A 22,484-nucleotide genomic window follows, 5' to 3' on the forward strand; every position below is an offset into this window, starting at 1 on the left:
ATTCATTTCTCTATGAGTTGAATTGCTGGGTCATGTGGGAAACTGTATGTTTAACCTTTTGAGAAACTGCCAGATTGTTTCCCAAAGCAGATGTACCATTTTAAAATCTTTACTGGTAGTCTGTGAACATTCCAGTTTTTCCATATCGTTTCCAACACTCATCTTTTGATTATAGTGTGTGCATGAATTACTGTCTCATTGTGTTTGCATTTAACTTTCCCTGATGACTAATTATGTTGAGCATCATTTTCTTTGCCTATTGGCTATTCATATATTTTCTTTGGAGAAAAATCTAGTCTAGTTCTTTGCCTATTTTTTAATTAACTTATTTATCTTTTTCTTGTTCAGTTGTAAGAATTCTTTATATATTTTGAGACTAGCTCCTTATCAGAAATGTGATTTGTAAATATTTTTTCCTATAGCTTGTTTTTATACTTTATTCTCCTTTTGAGCAAAAAAGTTTTTGATTTTGAGGTAACCCATTTTATCTGTTTTATGTTCTTGCTTTGGCTTTTGACATCATATCTAAGACTCCATTGTTAAATGCAGGAAAATGGAGATTTACTTCTCTGTTTTATTCTAAGAATTTTATAATTCTAATTCTTTCTTTTAGATCTATAAACCACTTTTAGCTAATTTTTCATGGTATGCGGTATGGGTCCCTCCTCATTCTTTTACAAGTAGATATTCAATTGTGCCAGCACCATTTATTGAAAAGGCTCTGCTTTCCCCATTGTATTGCCTTGGCACTTTTGTTGAAAATCAATTGACTGTAGATATATGTGTTTATGATTGGACTTTCAATTCTATTTCATTGAAATGTTGCCTGTTCTTATGTCATCACTACACTGTCTTGATTATTGTAGCTTTGTGGTAAATTGTGAAATTGGGAAGTGTGAGTCCTTCAGTTTTGCTTTTTTGTTTTCAAGATGTTTTGGCCATTCTGGGTTCTTTGCATTTTCACTTGACTTTTAAGATCAGCTGTCAGTACCTTTTTTTTTTAAATTTCTTACTAATTTTAAAAAAGAATTACGAGAAACACAAACATTCCTAATATATGCTCATTCCGTTCTACATATATAATCACTAATTCACAATATCATCACATACTTGCATATTCATCATCATGATCATTTCTTAGAACATTTGCATCAATTTTTCAGAAAAAGAAATAAAAAGACTACAGAAAAATAGAACGAAAACAGAAAAAAAGCTTTTACATACGGTACCCCTTACCCCTTCCTTTCATTGATCACTATCATTTCAAACTAAATTTATTTTAGCATTTGTTCCCCCTATTATTTATTTTTATTCCATATGTTCTACTCATCTGTTGACAAGGTAGATAAAAGGAGCATCAGACACAAGGTTTTCACAATCACACAGTCACATTGTGAAAGCTATATCATTATACAATCATCATCAAGAAACATGGCTACTGGAACACAGCTGTACATTTTTAGGCAGTTCCCTCCAGCCTCTCCATTACATCTTGGATAACAAGGTGATACCTACTTAATGTGTAAGAATAACCTCTAGGATAACCTCTCAACTCCGTTGGAATCTCTCAGCCATTGACATTTTGTCTCATTTCACTCTTCTCCCTTTTGGTCAAGAAGGTTTTCTCAGTCCCTTGATGCTGAATCTCAGCTCATTCAGGGATTTCTGTCCCACGTTGCCAGGAAGGTCCACACCCCTGGTAGTCATGTCCCACGTAGACAGGGAAAGGATGGTGAGTTTGCTTGTTGCGTTGGCTGGAGAGAGAGGCCACATCTGAGCAACAAAAAGAGGCTCTCTTGGGGGTGATTCTTAGGCCTAAGCTGTCAATATCTTAAAAAAAAAAAAAAGACAGCTCGGATTGTGATAGGAATTGCATTGAATTTGGAGATTGGTTTGGAGAGTATTGCCATCATAACATTTTAAGTCTTGTAATGAACATATTCCCCCCCCATTTATTTAAATCCATTTAAATTACTTTCAGTAGTGTTTTGTAGCTTTCAGTACGTAAATTCCTTTACTTCTTTTGTTAAATTTGTACCCAAGTATTTTATTGTTTTCTGATGTTATTGTAAATGGAATTGTTTCCTTAATTTCATTTTCAGAATGTTCATTTCAAATATATTTAAATACAATTGACAATTGTAAATTGATCCTATGTCCCCCATTCTTGTAGAACTCAATTAATTTCAATTATTATTTTGTGTGTGGTTTCTTTAGGATTGTTTCTATATGAGATCATGTCATCTACAAATAGAAGCAGTTTAACTTTTTCTTTTCCAATATGGATGCCTTTTATGTCTTTTTCTTTTCTTGTAGTTCTGACGTGCATCTCCTATAAGATGTTAAATAGAAGTGGTGAGAGTGAATATCCATGTCTTCTTTCTGACCTTCGGGAGAAAGCATTAAGTCTGTCATCATCAAGTATGATGTTAGCTGTGGCTTTTTCATATATGTAGCTGATAAGGAAATTCCTTTCTATTCTTAATTTGTTGAGGGTTTTTATCATAAAAGGCTGTGGATTTTGTCAATTGCTTTTTCTGCATCTTTTAAGATGATTCATGTGGCTTTTGTCTTGTATTCTTTTTTTTTTTCCTGTATTCTTTTAATATGGCATATTGCATTAAGTAATTGATTTCTGGATGTTAAACAAGTATTATATTTTGCAGATAACTCTCACTTAGTCATATATGTAATCTTTTTTTATGTCTTGCTGAAGTCTAATTGCTACTATTTTTTTCGTTTTTAGGTTTTCTGTGTGTATATTCGTGAGAGATATTGCCAGATGATTTTCCATTCTTATGTTATCTTTGTCTTGATTTTTGGTATTAGGGTAATACTGGCCTCATGGAATGAGTTTGGAAGTATTCCGTCTGTGTTTTGGAGGCATTTGTGAAGGATTGGTATTGATTATTCTCTGAATGTTTGAAAGAATTCATCAATGAAGTTGTCTTAGTCTAGTCTTTTCTTTGTGCTGAGTTTGTTTCATTACTAATTAGATATTACTTTATAGGTCTATTCAGATTCCTTCTTTCTTCTTGAAATCAGTTTCAGTACTTTGTATCTTTGAGGGAATCTGTCCATTTCATCTAAATTTAAAAATTTTTGACCTACAGTTGTTTTTAGTATTCCATTATAATCCTTTTTATAGCTGTGAAGTCCATAGTGATGCCCTTTTTTCCATTCATGATTTTAATAATGTGAATTGTTTATATATTTTCCCTCATCAGTTTTGCTAAAGGCTTGTCATTTTTGTTTATCTTTTCAAAGAAGCAGTTGTTTTGGTTTGTTAATCACCTCTATTTTTTTCTAGTTTCTATTTCATTTATTTCCACTCTTCTGTAGTCTTTTTTATATCCTTAAGCAGTCATTGTGCAACCTGCCACCCCTCCCTAGGCTCGCCCAGGGTTGTGGGCCCAGAATGTTCCTGTATTTGAAGACTGGGCATTGAGTCTATGGCTAGACCTAGATTTTTCTTTCATTTTTGGAGTAATCTTTCCCCATTCTGGGACACAGTGAACCTCTCTGTTTTGCTTAAGCATAACCACCATGTAGTACTTAACCATTTTGACTAGTGTATCTGTTCTTGGAGGGAAAAAAAAGGAATCTTCCCCACTGTGATATGAGAGGACTTTGTGCAGGCCATCAACTTCTGTTGGCTGTCAGGAGGGACCCACTGGCCATGGGAGACTGATGTTCCTACTGAAGCTGGCCTTGTTCTATCTCCTTTCTATGTGAGCAAAGATTGGTCCTAGACAGTGCGTGTGATGTGTCTTCTTTGGCAACTGTGATACTGCAATACTATGGAGAAGTGTTTGCACTTCTCCACTATGAGTTTTGCCATCCTCTGTACATGCAGTAAGGCTTCTCCTCTGGGATTGATAGCTAGAGCTTAATTTTAGACATTTTCTTTTACTTGCTTTGGGTGTTGTTTGCTCTTCTTTTCTAGCTTTCTGAGGTGAAGGGTTAAGTTATTGATTTGAGATCATTATTCTGTTTTTAAAATATAGACATTTATAGCTATGAACTTTCCTTTGAGCACTGTTTTAGCTATATCTCATACATTTTGGAATATTGTGTTTTTGTTTTCATTCATCTTAAGTATTTTCTAATTTCCCTTTGGTTTCCTCTTTGGTCAGTGGACCAAAGAAGAAATATAGAATGTGCTAACTGTTATATATTTGGTTTCTTAAATTTCCTTTTTAGTAATGTTCAGAGAACATACTTTGTATGATTTTAATACTGTTAAATGTATTGTGCCTTGTCTCATGGATTAGCATATGGTCTGTTTTTAAGAATGTTCTAGGTACACTTAAGAAGAATGTATATTCTACTGCTATTCAGTGGAATGCTCTATAGATGTCAGTTTGGTATATTTGTTTTTAGATTGCTTTGAAAGGCATATAAATCCTTGTTAATCCTTTTCCTACTTGTTCTATTGATATTCAATAATAAGTTATGTTGGAAAGACCTTAATACAATCTCAAGTGCTTAAGATTGAGCAAGGGGCCATTATATGATGATCAAAATTTTCACAATTATGAATATTTCCAAGTAAACATAGTTGCTCTATAGCTGCTCTTCATAGCCCATCTTTGGTCATGTACATAGATCTTTCTGTGATATTCTTTCTTTAAACTGGTCTTGAAATATTTTTATGCAAAGAAATCCACAAAATTTAGTTGTAGTGATTCATTACTGATCTTCCAGAAATAAATTGTTCTGTTATAATCAGTGTGCTGACTCAATAATTTTTAAAACATAATAACATACAAACACAAACATTCTTACCATATGATCATTCCGTTCCTGGTATATAATCAATAACTCACAATTTTATCACATAGTTGTATATTCATCACCATGATCATTTCTTAGAACATTTCCATCAATTCAGAAAAATAAAAAAGAAAAAATCTCATGCATACTACATACTCCTCCCTCTCATTGACTTCTAGTATATCCATGTACCCAATATATTTTAACCTTTGTTTCCCCTATTTTTTTCTATACCACTTTTCACTCCCTTTCATTCATCAGCAGCATTTCAATCTACTCAATATATTTTAACATTTGTTCCCCCTATTATTTATTTATTTTTAATCCTTGTGTTTTACTTTTCTGTTGATACTGTAGATAAAAGGAGCATCAGACACAGGGTTTTCACAATCACACAGTCACATTGTGAAAGCTATATCATTATGCAATCACGTTCAAGAAACACGGCTACTGGAACACAGCTCTACATTTTCAGGCACTTCCCTACAGCCTTTCCAGTATACCTTAACTAAAAAGTGGAAATCTATATAATGTATAAGGTTAACCTCCAGGATAACCTCTCTACTCTTTTTGAAATCTCTCAGCCATTGACACTTTATTTTGTCTCACTTCTCTCCTACCCCTTTTGGTCGAGAAGGTTTTCTCAATCCCTTGATGCTGATTCCCAGCTCATTGTAGGATTTCTGTCTCACGTTGCCAGGAAGGTTTAACCCCCTGGGAGTCATGTCCCATGTAGACATGACAAGTTTGCTTGTCATGTTGACTGACAGAGCATATCTGAGCAACAGAAGAGGTTGTCTGGGGGTGACCCTTAGGCCTAATTTTAAGTAGGCTTAGCCTGTCCTTGGCAGGGATAAGTTTCATATGAACAAATTCCAAGATTGAGGGCTTGGCCTATTGCTTTGGTTGTCCCCACTGCTTGTGACAGTATCAGGAATTCTCCAAATGGGGAAGCTGAATTTTCCCCCTTACTCATCATTCCCTCAAGGGAACTTGGCAAATACTTTTTTATTTACTGTTCAGATCACTCTGGGATTTATTGGAGCATCACTCTGGACAAACCTACAAAATCTCATGCCCTATTCAAAGTTCTGTGTGCCCTATTAAACTGTCCACATAAATTATATTAGGAAATGCATTAGTCCAATTATAAATTTTGCATGCAATATTTTTTCTTTAGTCTTACACATAAGTTAAAGTTTTAAAATAATGAATGACCATCTGTTTTCAACACCCTACAATATTGACATTCCTTTGTTCTTCCTCATGCAAAAACATTTTTTAATATGTGCATTTAGTCACTATCATTATACACTCTAGGCATTCCTAGATTATACCATCTCAGTCTTTATCATCTATGTTTCTTTATGATTTCATTTGTACCCCCAGCCCTCCTCTGTCTGTTATTCTCACATTCAGCTTCATTCAGTGTTTTAACATAATTGTAGTAAAAGTTAGGTAGTGTTATGCTGTCCATTTCTGAGTTTTAACATTCAGTCCTGTTGCACAATCTGTATCCCTTCAGCAGCAATAACCCAATATCTACCCTATTTCTATCTCCTCATGGTCTCTATTCTTACCTGAAATTCTCCAAATTCATTCACTAATGTTAGTTCATATCAGTGAGACCATACAGTATTTGTCCTTTTGTTTTTGGCTAATCTCACTTACCATAATGTCCTCAATGTTGTTACATACTTCATAAATTTATTCTGTCTTACAGCTGCATAATATTCCATCATATGTATATACCACAGGTTGTTTAACCACTCATCTATTGATGGACATTTGGGCTGTTTCCATCTCTTGGCAATTGTAAATAATGCTGCTATAAACATTGATGTGCAAATGTCTGTTTATGTCCTTGCCCTCACATCCTCTGAGTCTATACCTAGCAATGGTATTGCTGGATCGTATGGCAGTTCTATATTTAGCTTCCTGAGGAACTGCCAAACTGCCTTCCACAGTGGTTGTATCATTTGACATTCCCACTAACAGTCTATAAGTGTGCCTCTTTCTCCCCATCTTCTCCAGCACTTGCCCTTTTCTGTTTTATTGATAATGGCCATTCTGGTGGGTTTAAGATGATATCTCATTGGATTTTGATTTGCATTTCCCTAATAGCCAGGGAAGTTGAGCATCTTTTCATGTGCCCTTTAGCCATCTGTATTTCCTCTTCTGTGAAGTGTCAGTTCATGTCTTTTGCCCATTTTGTAATTGGATTGTCTTTCTTTTTGTTATTGAGTTGCACAATCTCTTTATAAATTCTAGATACTAGACCTTTATCTGAGATGTTGTTTTCAAATATTGTCTTTCATTGTGTCGGCTGCCTTTTTACTTTCTTGATGAAGTTCTTTGATGTGCAAAAGTGTTTAATTTTGAGGAGTTCCTATTTATTTATTTATTTTTTCAATGCTCTTGCTTTGGGTGTAAGATCTAGAAAACCGCCTTCAAGTATAAGATTTATAAGATATTTCCCTACATTTTCTTCTAACAGTATTATGGTCTTAGAAATAATGTTTCGGTCTTTGATCCATTTTGAGTTAACTTTTGTATAGGGTGTGAGATATGGGTCCTTTTTCATTGTTTTGCATGTGAATATCCAGTTCTCAAGGCACCATTTATTGCAGAGACTATTCTGTACCAGGTGAGTTGGCTTGACTGCCTTATCAAAGATCAGTTGTCCATAGATGAGAATAGGATTCCATTGGTCAGTATATCTGTCTTTATGCCAGTACCATACTGTTTTGATCACTGTAGCTTCATAATAGGCCTTAAGGTCAGATAGCGTGAGACCTCCGACTGCATCTTTTTTTCTCAGGATACTTTTAGCTATTTGGGGCACCCTGCCCTTACAGATAAATTTGGTTATTGGTTTTTCTATTTCTGAAAAGTAAGTTTTTGGGATTTTGATGGTATTGCGTTGAATCTGTAAATCAATTTAGGTAGAATTGACATCTTAACTATATTTAATCTTCCAGTCCATGAATGCGGTATGCCCTTCCATCTATTTAGGTCTTCTGTGATTTTTTTTAAACAATTTCTTACAGTTTTCTTTGTATAGGTCTTATTCTCTTTAGTTAAATTTATTCCTAAATATTTTCTTCCTTTGGTGGCAATTGTAAATGAAATTCTTTTCTTGATTTCCCCCTCAGATTTATCATTACTAGTGTATAGCAACACTACAGATTTTTGAGTGTTGACCTTGTAACCTGCCACTTTGCTGTACTTATTTATTAGCTCTGGTACTTTTGCTGTGGATTTTCTGGGGTTTTTGACATATGGTATCATATCATCTGCAAACAATGAGAGTTTACGTCTTCCTTTCCAATTTTGATGCCTTGTATTTCTTTTTCTTGTCTAATTACTCTGGCTAGAACTTCCAACACAATGTTGAATAACAGTGGTGATAGTGGACATCGTTGTCTTGTTCCTGATCTTAGGGGGATGTTTTCAGTTTTTCCCCGTTGAGGATTATATTAGCTGTGGGTTTTTCTTGTATTCCCTTTATCATTTTGAGGAAGTTCCGTTCTATTCCTATCCTTTGAAGTGTTTTGAACAGGAAAGGGTGTTCAATTTTGTCAAATGCCTTTTCTGCATCCATCAAACCATTTGATCAAATGGTTTTTCTGCTTTGATTTGTTGATATGTATTACATCAATTGTTTTTCTTATGTTGAGCCATCATTGCATATCTAGAATGAATCGTACTTGCTCATGATGTATAATTCTTTTAATGTGTTGCTGGATTCGAGTTGCTACAATTTGTTGAGGATTTTTGCATCTATATTCATCGGAGGATTGGCCTGTAGTTTTCTTTTTTTGTAATATCTTTGTCTGGCTTTGGTATGAGGGTGATGTTGGCTTCGTACAATGAGTTAGTAGCTTTCCCTCTTCTTCAGGTTTTTTGAAGAGTTTGAGCAGGATTGGTACTAATTCTTTCTGGAATTTTTGGTAGAATTCACATGTGAAGCCATTCGGTCCTGGACTTTACTTTTTGGTGAGCTTCTTAGTGACTGATTCAATTTCTTTACATTTGGTTGGCTTGTTGAGGTCGTCTGTTTCTTCTCGAGAGAAAGTTGGTTGTTGTTGCCTTTCTAGAAAATTGTCCATTTCATCTACATTATTGTATTTATTAGCATAAAGTCGTTCATAGTGTCCTGTCTTTACTTCCTTTATTTCTGTGGGGTCAGTGGTTAAGTCTCCCCTTCCATTTCTGATCTTATTTATTTGCATCCTCTCTTTTTTACTTTCTGTCTGTCTTGCTAAGACTCCATCAATCTTCTTGATTTTTTCATAAAGCCAGCTTCTGGTTTTCTTGATTTTCTCAATTGTTTTCATGTTCTCAATTTCATTTATTTCTGCTCTAATGTTCATTATTTCTTTCCTTTTGTTTGCTTTGGGGTTAGTTTGCTGTTCTTTCTCCAGTTCTTTCAAGTGGACAGTTAATTCCTCGATTTTTGTCTTTTCTTCTTTCTGCCTTTGCCGTGTCCCATAAGTTTTGATATGTTGTGTTTTCATTTTCATTTGCCTCGAGATATTTACTGATTTCTCTTGTAATTTCTTCCTTGACCCACTGGTTGTTTAAGAGTGTGTTGTTGACCCTCCACATATTTGTGAATTTTCTGGCACTCTGCCTATTATTGATTTCCAACTTCATTCCTTTATGATTTGAGAAATTGTTTTGTAGGATTTCAGTCTTTTTAACTTTATTGAGACTTCCTTTGTGACCCAGTGTATGGTCTATCCTTGAAAGTGATCCATGAGTACTTGATAAAAAGGTGTATCCTGCTGTTGTGGGCTGCAGTGTTCTATAAACGTCTGTCAAGTCTAGCTCCTTTATTGTATTATTCAAATTCTCTGTTTCTTTATTGAGCCTCTCTCTAGATGTTCTGTCCATTGATGAGAGTGGTGAATTGAAGTCTCCAACTATTATGGTAGATATGTACATTTCTCTTTTCAGTGTTTTCCTCATGTACTTTGGAGCATTCTCGCTCATTGCATAAATATTTATGATTTTTATGTTTTCTTGCTGACTTCCTTTTATTAATGCATGGTATCCTTCTTTGTCTCTTTTAACTGTTTTACATTTGAAGTCTAATTTGTTGGATATTAGTATAGCCACTCCTGCTCTTTTCTGGTTGTTATTTGCATGAAATATCTTTTCCCAACCTTTCACTTTCAACCTATGTTTATCTTTGGGTCTAAGATGTGTTTCCTGTAGACAGCATATAGAAGGATCCTGTTTTTAATCCATTCTGCCAGTCTATGTCTTTTGATTGGGGAATTCAGTCCATTAACATTTAGTGTTATTACTGTTTGGATAATATTTTCCTCTACCATTTTGCCTTTTGTATTAAATATACCGTATCTGATTTTCCTTCTTTCTACACTCTTCTCCATACCTCTCTTTTCTGTCTTTTCGGTTCTGACTCTAGTGCTCCCTTTAGTATTTCTTGCAGAGCTGGTCTCTTGGTCACAAATTCTCTCAGTGACTTTTTGTCTGAGAATGTTTTAATTTCTCCCTCATTTTTGAAGGATAATTTTGCCAGATATAGGAGTCTTGGTTGGCAGTTTTTCTCTTTTAGTAATTTAAATATATCATCCCACTGTCTTCTAGCCGCCATGGTTTCTGCTGAGAAATCTACACATAGTCTTATTGGGTTTCCCTTGTATGTGATGGATTGTTTTTCTCTTGCTGCTTTCAAGATCCTCTCTTTCTCTTTGACCTCTGACATTCTAACTAGTAAGTGTCTTGGAGAATGCCTGTTTGGGTCTAATCTCTTTGGGGTGCGCTGCACTTCTTGGATCTGTAATTTTAGGTCTTTCATAAGAGTTGGGAAATTTTCAGTGAAAATTTCTTCCATTAGTTTTTCTCCTCCTTTTCCCTTCTCTTCTCCTTCTGGGACACCCACAACACGTATATTTGTGCGGTTCATATTGTCCTTGAGTTCCCTGATACCCTGTTCAAATTTTTCCATTCTTTTCCCGATAGTTTCTGTTTCTTTTTGGAATTCAGATGTTCCAACCTCCAAATCGTTAATTCTATCTTCTGTCTCTTTAATTCTATCATTGTAGGTATCCATTGTTTTTTCTATCTTTTCTACTTTATCCTTCACTTCCATAAGTTCTGTGATTTGTTTTTTCAGTTTTTCTATTTCTTCTTTTTGTTCAGCCCATGTCTTCTTCATGTCCTCCCTCAATTTATCGATTTCGTTTTTGAAGAGGTTTTCCATTTCTGTTCGTATATTCAGCATTAGTTGTCTCAGCTCTTGTATCTCATTTGAACTATTGATTTGTTCCTTTTACTGGGCCATATTCTCAATCTTCTGAGCGTGGACCGTTATCTTCTACTGCTGGGGTCTGGGCATTTAGTCAGATTTCCCTGGGTGTCGGACCCAACAAGGTTGTAAGAATTTTCTCTGAAATCTGTGTGTTCTGTTTTTCTTATCCTGCCCAGTAGGTGGCGCTCGTGGCACACGTTTGTCTCACGTGTTTGTAAGGGATCGCCCCGGTCACCGATCTCCACGGCCTGGGGATTTCCGATCCAATTCTCTCAGTTGGTTCGGGGGACCGCGCGTGGTGGGGGCGTCAGCCGCCGCAGCTTGAGGGGACCCTGTGGCTCTTTTATTAATTCCCCTATTGGTTCTTGGTTGGACCCAGTCCCTGCCACTGTCGGAAATTCCCTCCTCTCCCTGGAGGGGTGTCAGTTGCCGGACACAGCGAGCCCGGGGAATTCGCCACCGGACCAGGAAGTTGCCCGCGGGGGAGGGGCATCGGTCACTGACCGCCGCGGCCTGGGGAATTCGCCACCGGACAAGGAAGCCGCCCGCGGGGGAGGGCCTCCGCGGCTTGGGTAGCCCTCTGATCCGAGACTCATAGCCGGTCCAGGAAGTTGCCCACAAAAGAGGGGCACCACCTGCCGCGGCTTGGGAAACTTGCCTCTCCGAGACTCTCAGCCGGCCCGGGAAAGAGGGAGGGAGGATCTCCGGCCGCCACAGCTGCCGCTGCTCAGGAAATCGCGCGCCGCTCGGGGATCTCACAGCAGCCGAGTCTCGCAGTCAGACTAGCCAGTCCAGACTGGGGTATGCTGTGTGTCCATTCCCTGCCGTGACCCCGGGAGCTGTTCTGCACTGTTTCTGTTCACCTAGTAGTTGCTCTGGAGGAGGAACTAAGACGCCCGTACCTTACTAAGCCGCCATCTTGGCCCTGGGTCCTGTTTTTTAATCCATTCTACCAGTCTATGTCTTTTGATTGGAGAGTTTAATCCATTAATATTCAGTGTTAATACTGTATGGGTTGTACTTTCTTCTACTGTTTTGCCCTTTGGATTTTATATGTCATATCTAATTTTCCATCTTTTTACCTTTCCTCATAGTCTTCCTTTCTACACTCTTCTCCACACCTCTCTCTCATCTTTTCATATCTGTCTCAAGTGCTCCCTTTAGTATTTCTTGTAGAGCTGGCCTCTCAGTGATTTTTTGCCTGAAAATGTTTTAATATCTCTCTCATTTTTGAAGGGCAATTTGCTGGATATAGAATTCTTGGTTGGCAGTTTTTCTCTTTTAGTAATTTAAATATATCATCCGACTGTCTTCTCACCTCCATGGTTTCTGCTGAGAAATCTACGCATAGTCTTATTGGGCTTCCTTTCTATGTGTTGGATTGCTTTTCTCTTGCTGCTTTTAAGATTCTGTCTTCCTCTTTCATCTCTGACATTCTGATTAGTTTAAGTGTCTTGGAGTATGTCTATTGGATCTATTCTCTTTGGGATACGCTGCACTTCTTGGATCTGTTATTTTAAGACTTTCATAAAACTTGGGAAATTTTCGGTGATAATTTCCTTCAGTAGTTTTTCTCCTCCTTTTCCCTTCTCTTCTCCTTCTGGGACACCCACGACACGTATATTCATGTGATTCATATTGTCATTCAAGTCCCTGAGTCCCTGCTCATATTTTTCCCTATATTTTCTTTGCTTGTTGGATTTCAGATGTTCCATCCTCCAATTCACTAATCCTGTCTTCTGTCTCTCAAAATCTAACATTGTAGGTTTCCATTGTTTTTTTCATCTCTTTTACTCTGCCTTTCTCTACCATGAGTTCTGTGATTGTTTTCTCAGACTTTTGATTTCTTCTTTTTGTTCATTACTTGCCTTCTTTATATCCTCTCTCAATTCGTTGATTTGATTTTTGATGAGGTTTTCCATGTCTGTTTGTATATTCTGAATTCATTATTTCAACTCCTGTATTTTGTTTGAATTGTTGGCTGGGCCATATCTTCAATTTTCCTAGTGTTATTTATTATTTTTTGCTGGCATCTAGGCATTTAATTACCATAATGAGTTTATTCTGGAGATTGTTTTCACTTCTTCTACCTAGGGTTTTCTTGCTGGATGAATATGTTGTCTGTCTGTTCTTTGGCTTTCAGTTCAGCTTTTTCTGGACCTCTATGTTAGGTTTTGTTTAAAAGCTTGTTTTCTTGTTTATTATCCTCAGTCTATGGGTCCTTTTTCCCCCTATCCATAGGAGGGCCTACTTAGGAATTATAGAACCCAGCCAGATTTTCCCAGTCCAGACTGGCCTCCTGTCAGGAGGAAAGAGTCACCTGTGTCAGTTTTCACTGAAGGTGAGACCTAGCAGGTTGAAAGACTTTCCTCTGAATTCTTTTGACTCTGTTTTTCTTATCCTGCCCTGTATGTGGTGCTTGTCTGCCTGCAGGTCCCACCAGCATAAGATGATGTGGTACCTTTAACTTCGGCAGACTCTCCCTGCTGCGGAAATGGTGGAGACTGAGCAGAGGTTGTAGGCTGGTTTTAATCGCTTCAAATTACCAAGCCCTCGTGTCTGAATTCCTTAAGGGAGGGATTCCCCCTGAGTTGGGCTTCACCCCTCCCCTGGGGAAGGCACATTGGGAGACACGCCCTGAAAGCAGCTTGTATCTGCCTATGCCAGGGGCAGTTGCAGCTTGAGAAGCCCTACCACTGTATCCAAGGGCAGCTAAGCCTCCATAGAAATACAGCCACAAAAAGGTCTGGTTTTTTTCCCCTTTTTCTGTCAGCCCTGCCCCCTTTGTGCCTGGGCAAAAATGTGCGACCTCTGCTTTGACCAGGTTAACCTGAGCTGGGGGCCTATTTTTAGTAGTCAGAATTTGTGAATTAATTCTACACTTGAAGCTTAGTTGTGTTCAGCCCCTGCTGATGATAAAATCTCTTTCCTTTCCCCTCTGGGAAGCAGCTTGTGGGGGGAGGGGTGCTGTCCGCCAAGGTTTCAGGAATTCACGGTTTTGTAGGGGCTCACAGCCTGTCCAGCTAGTTCAGACTGCGGTATGCTGTGTGTCTGGTCACTGATGTGGCCCCAAGAGCTGTTCTGTAGTGTTCTTGGTTATTTAGTAGCTGTTCTGGAGGACGAACTAAATCACGTACCTTCCTAAGCCGCCATCTTGGCACCTCCCTCATCTCTCTCCATTACATCTTTTTTTTTTTCATTTTTAAAAAAAATTTATTTTAACATTTGTTCCCACTATTATTTATTTATTTTTAACCCATATGTTTTGCTCATCTGTTCATAAGGTAGATAAAAGAAACATCAGACACAAGGTTTTCATAATCACACAGTCACATTGTGGAAGCTATATCATTATACAGTCATCTTCAAGAAACATGGCTACTAGAACACAGTTCTACATTTTGAGGCACTTCCCTCCAACCTCTCCATTACACCTAACTAAAAAGGTGATATCTATATAATACATAAGAATAACTTCCAGGATAACCTCTTGACTCTGTTTCGAATATCTTTAACCATTGACACTTTGTCTCATTTCTCTCTTCCCCCTTTTGATCGAGAAGGTTTTCTCAATCCCTTGATGCTGAGTACCAGCTCATTCTAGGATTTCTGTCCCACTTTGCCAGGAAGGTCCACACCCCTGGTAGTCATATCCCACATAGACTGGGGGAGGGTGGTGAGTCTGCTTGCTGTGTTGGCTGGAGAGAGAGGCCACATCTGAGCAACAAAAGAGGTTCTCTTGGGGGTGACTCTTAGGCTTAATTTTAAGTAGGCTTGACCTATCCCCTGGGGGGTTAAGTTTCATATGAACAAACCCCAAGACTGGGGGTCAGCCTATAGCTTTGGTTGTCCACACTGCCTGTGAGAACATCAAAAATTCAACTTGGGGAAGTTGAGTCTTCCCCTGTTCTCACCATTCCCCAAAGGGGACCCTGCAATCACTCTTTCACTCACTGATCAAATCACTCTGGGATTCATCAGGGCATCACCTGGACAAACCAACAAAATCTCATGTCCTATACAAAGTTCCATGTACTTAAGGCGTTCAATCAACTATCCACATAAGTTGTACTAGGAGATGCACCAGTCAAAGTATAGATTTGTACCAAAAAAAACATTTCTTGCTCCAGTCTCACACATCAGTCGAAATTTAAAATATTAAGTACCATCCATTCTCAGCACACTACAGTAATGACGTTCCTCTGTTCTTCCTCATGCAAAAACACCTTTCAAATTTGTACATTTATTCACTATCATCACACACTCAATACATTCCTAGATCACACCATCTCAATCTTTATCCTCTATCTTCCTTTGTGATTTCATTTATGCCCCAGCCCTCCTCCCTCTATCATTCTCATATGCAGCTTCATTCAGTGTTTTAACATAATTGTATTACAGTTAGGTAATATTGTAATGTCCATTTCTGAGTTTTTATATTCAGTCCTGTTGCACAATCTGTATCCCTTCAGCTCCAATTACCCAATATCTTACCCTATTTCTATCTCCTGATGGTCTCTGTTACCAAGGAAATATTCCAAGTTTATTCACTAATGTCAGTTCATATCAGTGAGACCATACAGTATTTGTCCTTTTGTTTCTGACTAATCACACTCAGCATAATGTCCTTTAGGTCCATTCATGTTGTTACATACTTCATAACTTTATTCTGTCTTACAACTGCATAATATTCCATCTTATGTAAATGTCACAGTTTGTTTAGCCAACTATCTGTTGATGGACATTTTGGCTGTTTCCATCTCTTGGTAATTGTTAATAATGCTGCTATAAACATTGGTGTGTAAATGTCCACTTGTGTTCTTGGCCTCATGTCCTTTGAGTAGAGACAGCATATAGATGGGTCCTGTTTTTTAATCCATTCTACCAGTCTATGTCTTTTGATTGGAGAGTTTAATCCATTAGCATTCAGTGTTATTACTGCATGGGTAGTACTTTCTTCTACGATTTTGCCTTCTGGATTTTATATGTCATATCTAATTTTCCTTCTTTTTACCTTTACTCATAGTTTTCCTTTCTACACTCTTCTCCACACCTCTCTCTTCTGTCTTCGTATCTGTCTCTAGTGTTCTCTTTAGTATTTCTTGCAGAGCTGATCTTTCGGTCACAAATTCTCTCAGTGAATTTTTGTCTGAAAATGTTTTAATTTCTCCCTCATTTTTGAAGGACAATTTTGCTGGATATAGAATTCTTGGTTGGCAGGTTTTCTCTTTTAATAATTTAAATATATCCTCCCACTGTCTTCTTGTCTCCATGGTTTCTGCTGCGAGATCTGCACATAGTCTTATTGGGTGTTCTAGTTTGCTAGCTGCCAGAATGCAACACACCAGAGACGGATTGGCTTTTAATAAAAGGGGATTTATTTTGTTGGTTCTTCAGAGGAAAGGCAGCTAACTTTCCCCTGAGGTTCTTTCTTACGTGGAAGGCACAGGGTGGTCTCTGCTGGTCTTCTCTCCAGGCCCCTGGGTTCCAACAACTTTCCCCGGGGTGATTTCTTTCTCTATCTCCAAAGGCCTGGGCTGAGCTGCGAGTGCCGAGATGAGGAATGCCGAGCCGCTTAGCAGCGCTACGTTGGCAATCTCTTATTTCAGCATCAGCCAATTAAGTCAAATGTCACTCATTGCAGCAGACACGCCTCCTAGCTGACTGCAGATGTAATTGGCAACAGATGAGGTTCACGTACCGTTGGCTTATGTCCGCAGCAACAAGACTAGGTATGCTCACCTGGCCAAGTTGACAACTGAATCTAACTTAACACATGTCCATCCCTTGTCAACTTGACAACTTCAAGCATCGCCTTACACAGATGTAAAAAAAAATTCTCTTGCTGTGGACCTGTGAAACTCAAAACAAGTTCCCTGGTACCAAGAAGCAAAGGAGGATATTCACAGGATATAGATTGTCATTTCCATAGGGAGAAACTGGAACACCTGCAGGGCAAGCGCCATGGAATCTCAAAGTCTGAAAGTCATTTATCCTTCGGCTTTAGAAAGTGGCAGTCCCACCCCTTCCAAGGGCCTATGCAGTGGCCCTCCTCTTTCCAAATCAACCTCGGGGAACATCGAGGAGACCACCTCTGGGGTCCACTCTCTCCAGGCATCAGGGCCACCCCTGGGCTTTCTGCCATTTCTGGGGCACACGCTCAACCCCTCCACATGGTGGCAGCCAGGCTCTCCCAGTCCCCCAAGGAGTGTGCTACACCTTTTCCAGGCCTGAGGCTGTACAACTGTTCCACTGCAATGAGAGGGGAGACTCATCCTCGCCCTTCAGGGTAAACTCACCCTCTCCACGCATACAGGTGCGTCCACTCTCCTGGCCGAGGTTTCTTGGCTTCAGACCCGAACTTCCATGGTTCTCACTCTGCAAACTCCAATCTCTCCCTTTTGTGTCCTCCTTTGTCAAGATTGGCAGTGGTTTCATTTACACCAACAGTCTCTTCAAGCCCTCCAGGACTTCTCCATCAATCTCTTCACAGTTCCTCCAAAGTCTTCCCCTTAGCCATCCAAAACACCATTCAAACATATCTGGCATTTGCAAACCGCGTTGACAACTGAATCTAACTAACACATTGGGCTTCTCTTGTGTGTGATGGATTGCTTTTCTCTTGCTGCTTTCAAGATCCTCTCTTTCTCTTTGACCTCTGACATTCTGATTATTAAATGTCTTTGAGTATGTCTGTTTGGATCTGTTCTCTTTGGGGTACATTGCACTTCTTGGATCTGTAATTTTAAGTCTTTCATGAGAGTTGGGAAATTTTCAGTGATGCTTTCCTCCATTAGTTCTTCTCCTCCATTTTTCTTCTCTTCTCCTTTTGGGACACCCACAACATGTACATTCGTGCGATTCATGTTGTCATTCTATTCCCTGAATTCCTACCCATATTCTTCCATTCTTTTCCCTGTATTTTCTTTTGCTTGTCGGACTTAAGATGTCCCATTCTCCAATTCACAAATCCTATCTTCTCCCTCCTGAAATCTAACATTGTAGGTTTTCATTGTTTTTTTTCATGTCTTCTACTGTGCCTTTCATTCCCATATGTTCTGTGATTGTTTTTTTCAGACTCTTGATTTTTATTTTTTGTTCATTCTTTGCTTTCTTTATATCCTCCCTCAATTCATAGATTAGATTTTTTATGAGGTTTTCCCTGTCTGTTCGAACATTTTGAATTGATTGTTTCAACTCCCTTATTTCATTGGAATTGTTGGTGTGTTCCCTTATCTAGGCCATATCTTCAATCTTCCTCGAATGATTCATTTTTTTGCTGGCTTCTAGGTGTTTAAATTATTTATTTAGTTTATTCTGGAGTTTGTTTTTATTTTTTTTACCAAGGATTTTCTTCCTTGATAACTGTGTTGTCTATCTGTTCTTTAACATTCAGTTTAGCTTGTTCTAGAACTCTAGGTTAGGTTTTGTTTAATAGATCAGAGTTTTCAGGTCTTCTTTTCTTGTTCCTTGCCCTCCCCGTATGGTGCTTTTTCCCCCCTTCAGAGTGTCTACTTAGATATTATAGATCCCAGTCACATTTTCCCAGACCATACTGGCCTTCTCTCATTAGGAAAGAGTCACCTGCGTCAGTTATCCCTCAGGGTTTGACCTGGTGGATTGCAAGCCTTTCCTATGAAGCCTCTGGAATCTGTGTTTTTCTATCTTGTCCGGTATGTGGTGCTCGTGTGCCTGCGGGCCCTACCATACTAAGATGATGTGGTACCTTAACTTCAGTAGACTCTCCCTGCTGGGGGCATGGTTGAGATAGAGGACATGTTGTAGGCTTGCTTTAATCACTTTAGTTTTCCAGACCCTGGGGTCTGAATTCCTTGAGGGAGGAATTCTCCCTGAAGTGGGCCTCACCCCTCTCCTGGGGAAGGCAAGCCTCCAGACAAACTCTGAAACAAGCTTAATTCTCCCCATGTCTGGAGCAGATGGAGTCTGAGAAGCCCTGCAACTGTATCCAAAGAGAGTCAAGCCGTAGAAACATAGCCACAAAAAAGAAAAGAAAAAAATCATCCTTTTCCAAGCAGGATCCCCATTCCTCGGGTTTGCCAATCAAGAGCCTAAGTTAGTATGTTGCTTTGTGCAACTGTAGATCCCATGTGACCACTCCTTTCCTTCAGGGCCCAGACTGTTTCAAGTATTTTGTGCTATCTGATCCAAAAATCCTCTGGTTTTCTTTCTTTCTTTTGTTTTTTTTTTTTTTCCTTTTTCCGTCCGCCTTGCCTCCTTTACACCAGGGCAAAAACCAACACACTCAGCTTTTACTTGAGATTCAGCTGAGCTGGAGGCCTATTTTTGGTAGTCAGGATTAGTTAATTGACTCCACAATTGGAGCTTGGTTGTGCTCAGCCCCTGCTGCTAGTTAAGTCTCTTTCCTATCCCTTCTGGGAAGGAACCTGACGGAGCGGGATGCTTGCCACCACGGCTTGGGGAATTCATGGTTCTGAGTGGGCTTGCAGCCAATGCAGCTTTTTCAGAGGAGGCATGCTGTTTGCCTGGTTACTGACATGCCCCAGCAGTTGTTCTTCACTACTTTTCCTGGCTATTTACTTGCTGCTCTGGAGGACGAACTAAATCCCACTCCTCACTATACCACCATTCTGACTTTTCCCCCTTGATAATTTTCAGCATTACTGGATTCTTTCCTGTGTTTGAAGAGTTTGAGGAGAATTGGTACTAATTCTTTCTGGAACGTTTGGTAGAATTCACATGTGAAGCCATCTGGTCCTGGACTTTTCTTTTTAGGAAGATTTTGAATGACTAATTCAATTTCTTTACTTGTGATTGGTTTGTTGAGGTCATCTATGTCTTCTTGAGTCAAAGTTGGTTGTTCATGTCTTTCCAGGAACCCGTCCATTTCATCTATATTGTTGTATTTATTAGCGTAAAGTTGTTCATAGTATCCTGTTATTACCTCCTTTATTTCTGTGAGGTCACTAGTTATGTCTCCTCTTCAATTTCTGATCTTATTTATTTGCATCCTCTCTCTTCTTGTTTTTGTCAATCTTGATAAGGGCCCATCAATCTTATTGATTTTCTCATAGAACCAACTTCTGGTCTTATTGATTTTCTCTATTGTTTTCATGTTTTCAATTTCATTTATTTCTGCTCTGATCTTTGTTATTTCTTTCCTTTTGCTTGCTTTGGGATTAGTTTGTTGTTCTTTCTCCAGTTCTTCCAAGTGAACAGTTAATTCCTGCATTTTTGCCTTTTCTTCTTTTCTGATATAGGCATTTAGGGCAATAAATTTCCCTCTTAGCACTGCCTTTGCTGCATCCCATAAGTTTTGATATGTGGTGTTTTCATTTTCATTTGCCTCGAGGTATTTACTAATTTCTCTTGCAATTTCTTCTTTGACCCACTCGTTCTTTAAGAGTGTGTTGTTGAGCCTCCACGTATTTATGAATTTTCTGGCATTCCGCCTATTATTGATTTCCAACTTCATTCCTTTATGATCCGAGAAAGTGTTGTGTATAATTTCAATCTTTTTAAATTTGTTAAGACTTGCTTTGTGACCCAGCATATGGTCTATCTTTGAGAATGATCCATGAGCACTTGAGAAAAAGGTGTATCCTGCTGTTGTGGAATGTAATGTCCTATAAATGTCTGTTAAGTCTAGCTCCTTTATAGTAATATTCAGATTCTCTATTTCTTTATTGATCCTCTGTCTAGATGTTCTGTCCATTGATGAGAGTGGTGAATTGAAGTCTCCAACTATTATGGTATTTGTGTCTATTTCCCTTTTCAGTGTTTGCAGTGTATTCCTCACGTATTTTGGGGCATTCTGGTTCGGTGCGTAAATATTTATGATTGTTATGTCTTCTTGTTTAATTGTTCCTTTTATTAGTATATAGTGTCCTTCTTTGTCTCTTTTAACTGTTTTACATTTGAAGTCTAACTTGTTGGATATTAGTATAGCCACTCCTGCTCTTTTCTGGTTGTTATTTGCATGAAATATCTTTTCCCAACCTTTCACTTTCAACCTATGTTTATCTTTGGGTCTAAGATGTGTTTCCTGTAGACAGCATATAGAAGGATCCTGTTTTTTAATCCATTCTGCCAGTCTATGTCTTTTGATTGGGGAATTCAGTCCATTAACATTTAGTGTTATTACTGTTTGGATAATATTTTCCTCTACCATTTTGCCTTTTGTATTATATATATCATATCTGGCTTTCCTTCTTTCTACACTCTTCTCCATACCTCTCTCTTCTGTCTTTTCGGTTCTGACTCTAGTGCTCCCTTTAGTATTTCTTGCAGAGCTGGTCTCTTGGTCACAAATTCTCTCAGTGACTTTTTGTCTGAGAATGTTTTAATTTCTCCCTCATTTTTGAAGGATAATTTTGCCGGATATAGGAGTCTTGGTTGGCAGTTTTTCTCTTTTAGTAATTTAAATATATCATCCCACTGTCTTCTAGCCGCCATGGTTTCTGCTGAGAAATCTACACATAGTCTTATTGGGTTTCCCTTGTATGTGATGGATTGTTTTTCTCTTGCTGCTTTCAAGATCCTCTCTTTCTCTTTGACCTCTGACATTCTAACTAGTAAGTGTCTTGGAGAACGCCTATTTGGGTCTAATCTCTTTGGGGTACACTGTACTTCTTGGATCTGTAATTTTAGGTCTTTCATAAGAGTTGGGAAATTTTCAGTGAAAATTTCTTCCATTAGTTTTTCTCCTCCTTTTCCCTTCTCTTCTCCTTCTGGGACACCCACAACACGTATATTTGTGCGGTTCATATTGTCCTTGAGTTCCCTGATACCCTGTTCAAATTTTTCCATTCTTTTCCCGATAGTTTCTGTTTGTTTTTGGAATTCAGATGTTCCATCCTCCAAATCACTAATTCTATCTTCTGTCTCTTTGAATCTATCATTGTACGTATCCATTGTTTTTTCTATCTTTTCTACTTTGTCCTTCACTTCCATAAGTTCTGTGATTTGTTTTTTCAGTTTTTCTATTTCTTCTTTTTGTTCAGCCCATGTCTTCTTCATGTCCTCCCTCAATTTATTGATTTCGTTTTTGAAGAGTTTTTCCATTTCTGTTCGTATATTCAGCATTAGTTGTCTCAGTTCCTGTATCTCATTTGAACTATTGGTTTGTTCCTTTGACTGGGCCATGTTTTCAATTATTTGAGTGTGATCCGTTATCTTCTGTTGGCGTCTTCGCATTTAGACAGATTGCCCTGGGTATTGGATCCAAAAGTTTGGAAGATTTTTCTGTGAAATCTCTGGGTTCTGTTTTTCTTATCCTGCCCAGTAGGTGGCGCTCGTGGCACACGTTTGTCTGCGGGTCCCACCGGTAAAAGGTGCTGTGGGACCTTTAACTTTGGAAAACTCTCGCCGTCCGGGAGGTTCGCTAGCCGAAGCGGCTTGGAAGAGTGCGAGCAGGCCCGGGTTCTGAACGCGGGGAGGGTTGCTG

The 22,484-nt window shown here is 38.6% G+C and overlaps 1 protein-coding gene across 7 annotated transcripts in view; it reads left to right on the forward strand.

The window, feature by feature from the left end:
• Nucleotides 1–22,484, forward strand: part of DOCK7 (dedicator of cytokinesis 7) — a 444,028-nt gene that overhangs the window by 144,981 nt on the left and 276,563 nt on the right. The window lies entirely within an intron of this gene.

This window comes from Tamandua tetradactyla, chromosome 2 (assembly GCF_023851605.1).
Source record: "Tamandua tetradactyla isolate mTamTet1 chromosome 2, mTamTet1.pri, whole genome shotgun sequence".
Taxonomy (NCBI): Eukaryota; Metazoa; Chordata; class Mammalia; order Pilosa; family Myrmecophagidae; genus Tamandua; species Tamandua tetradactyla.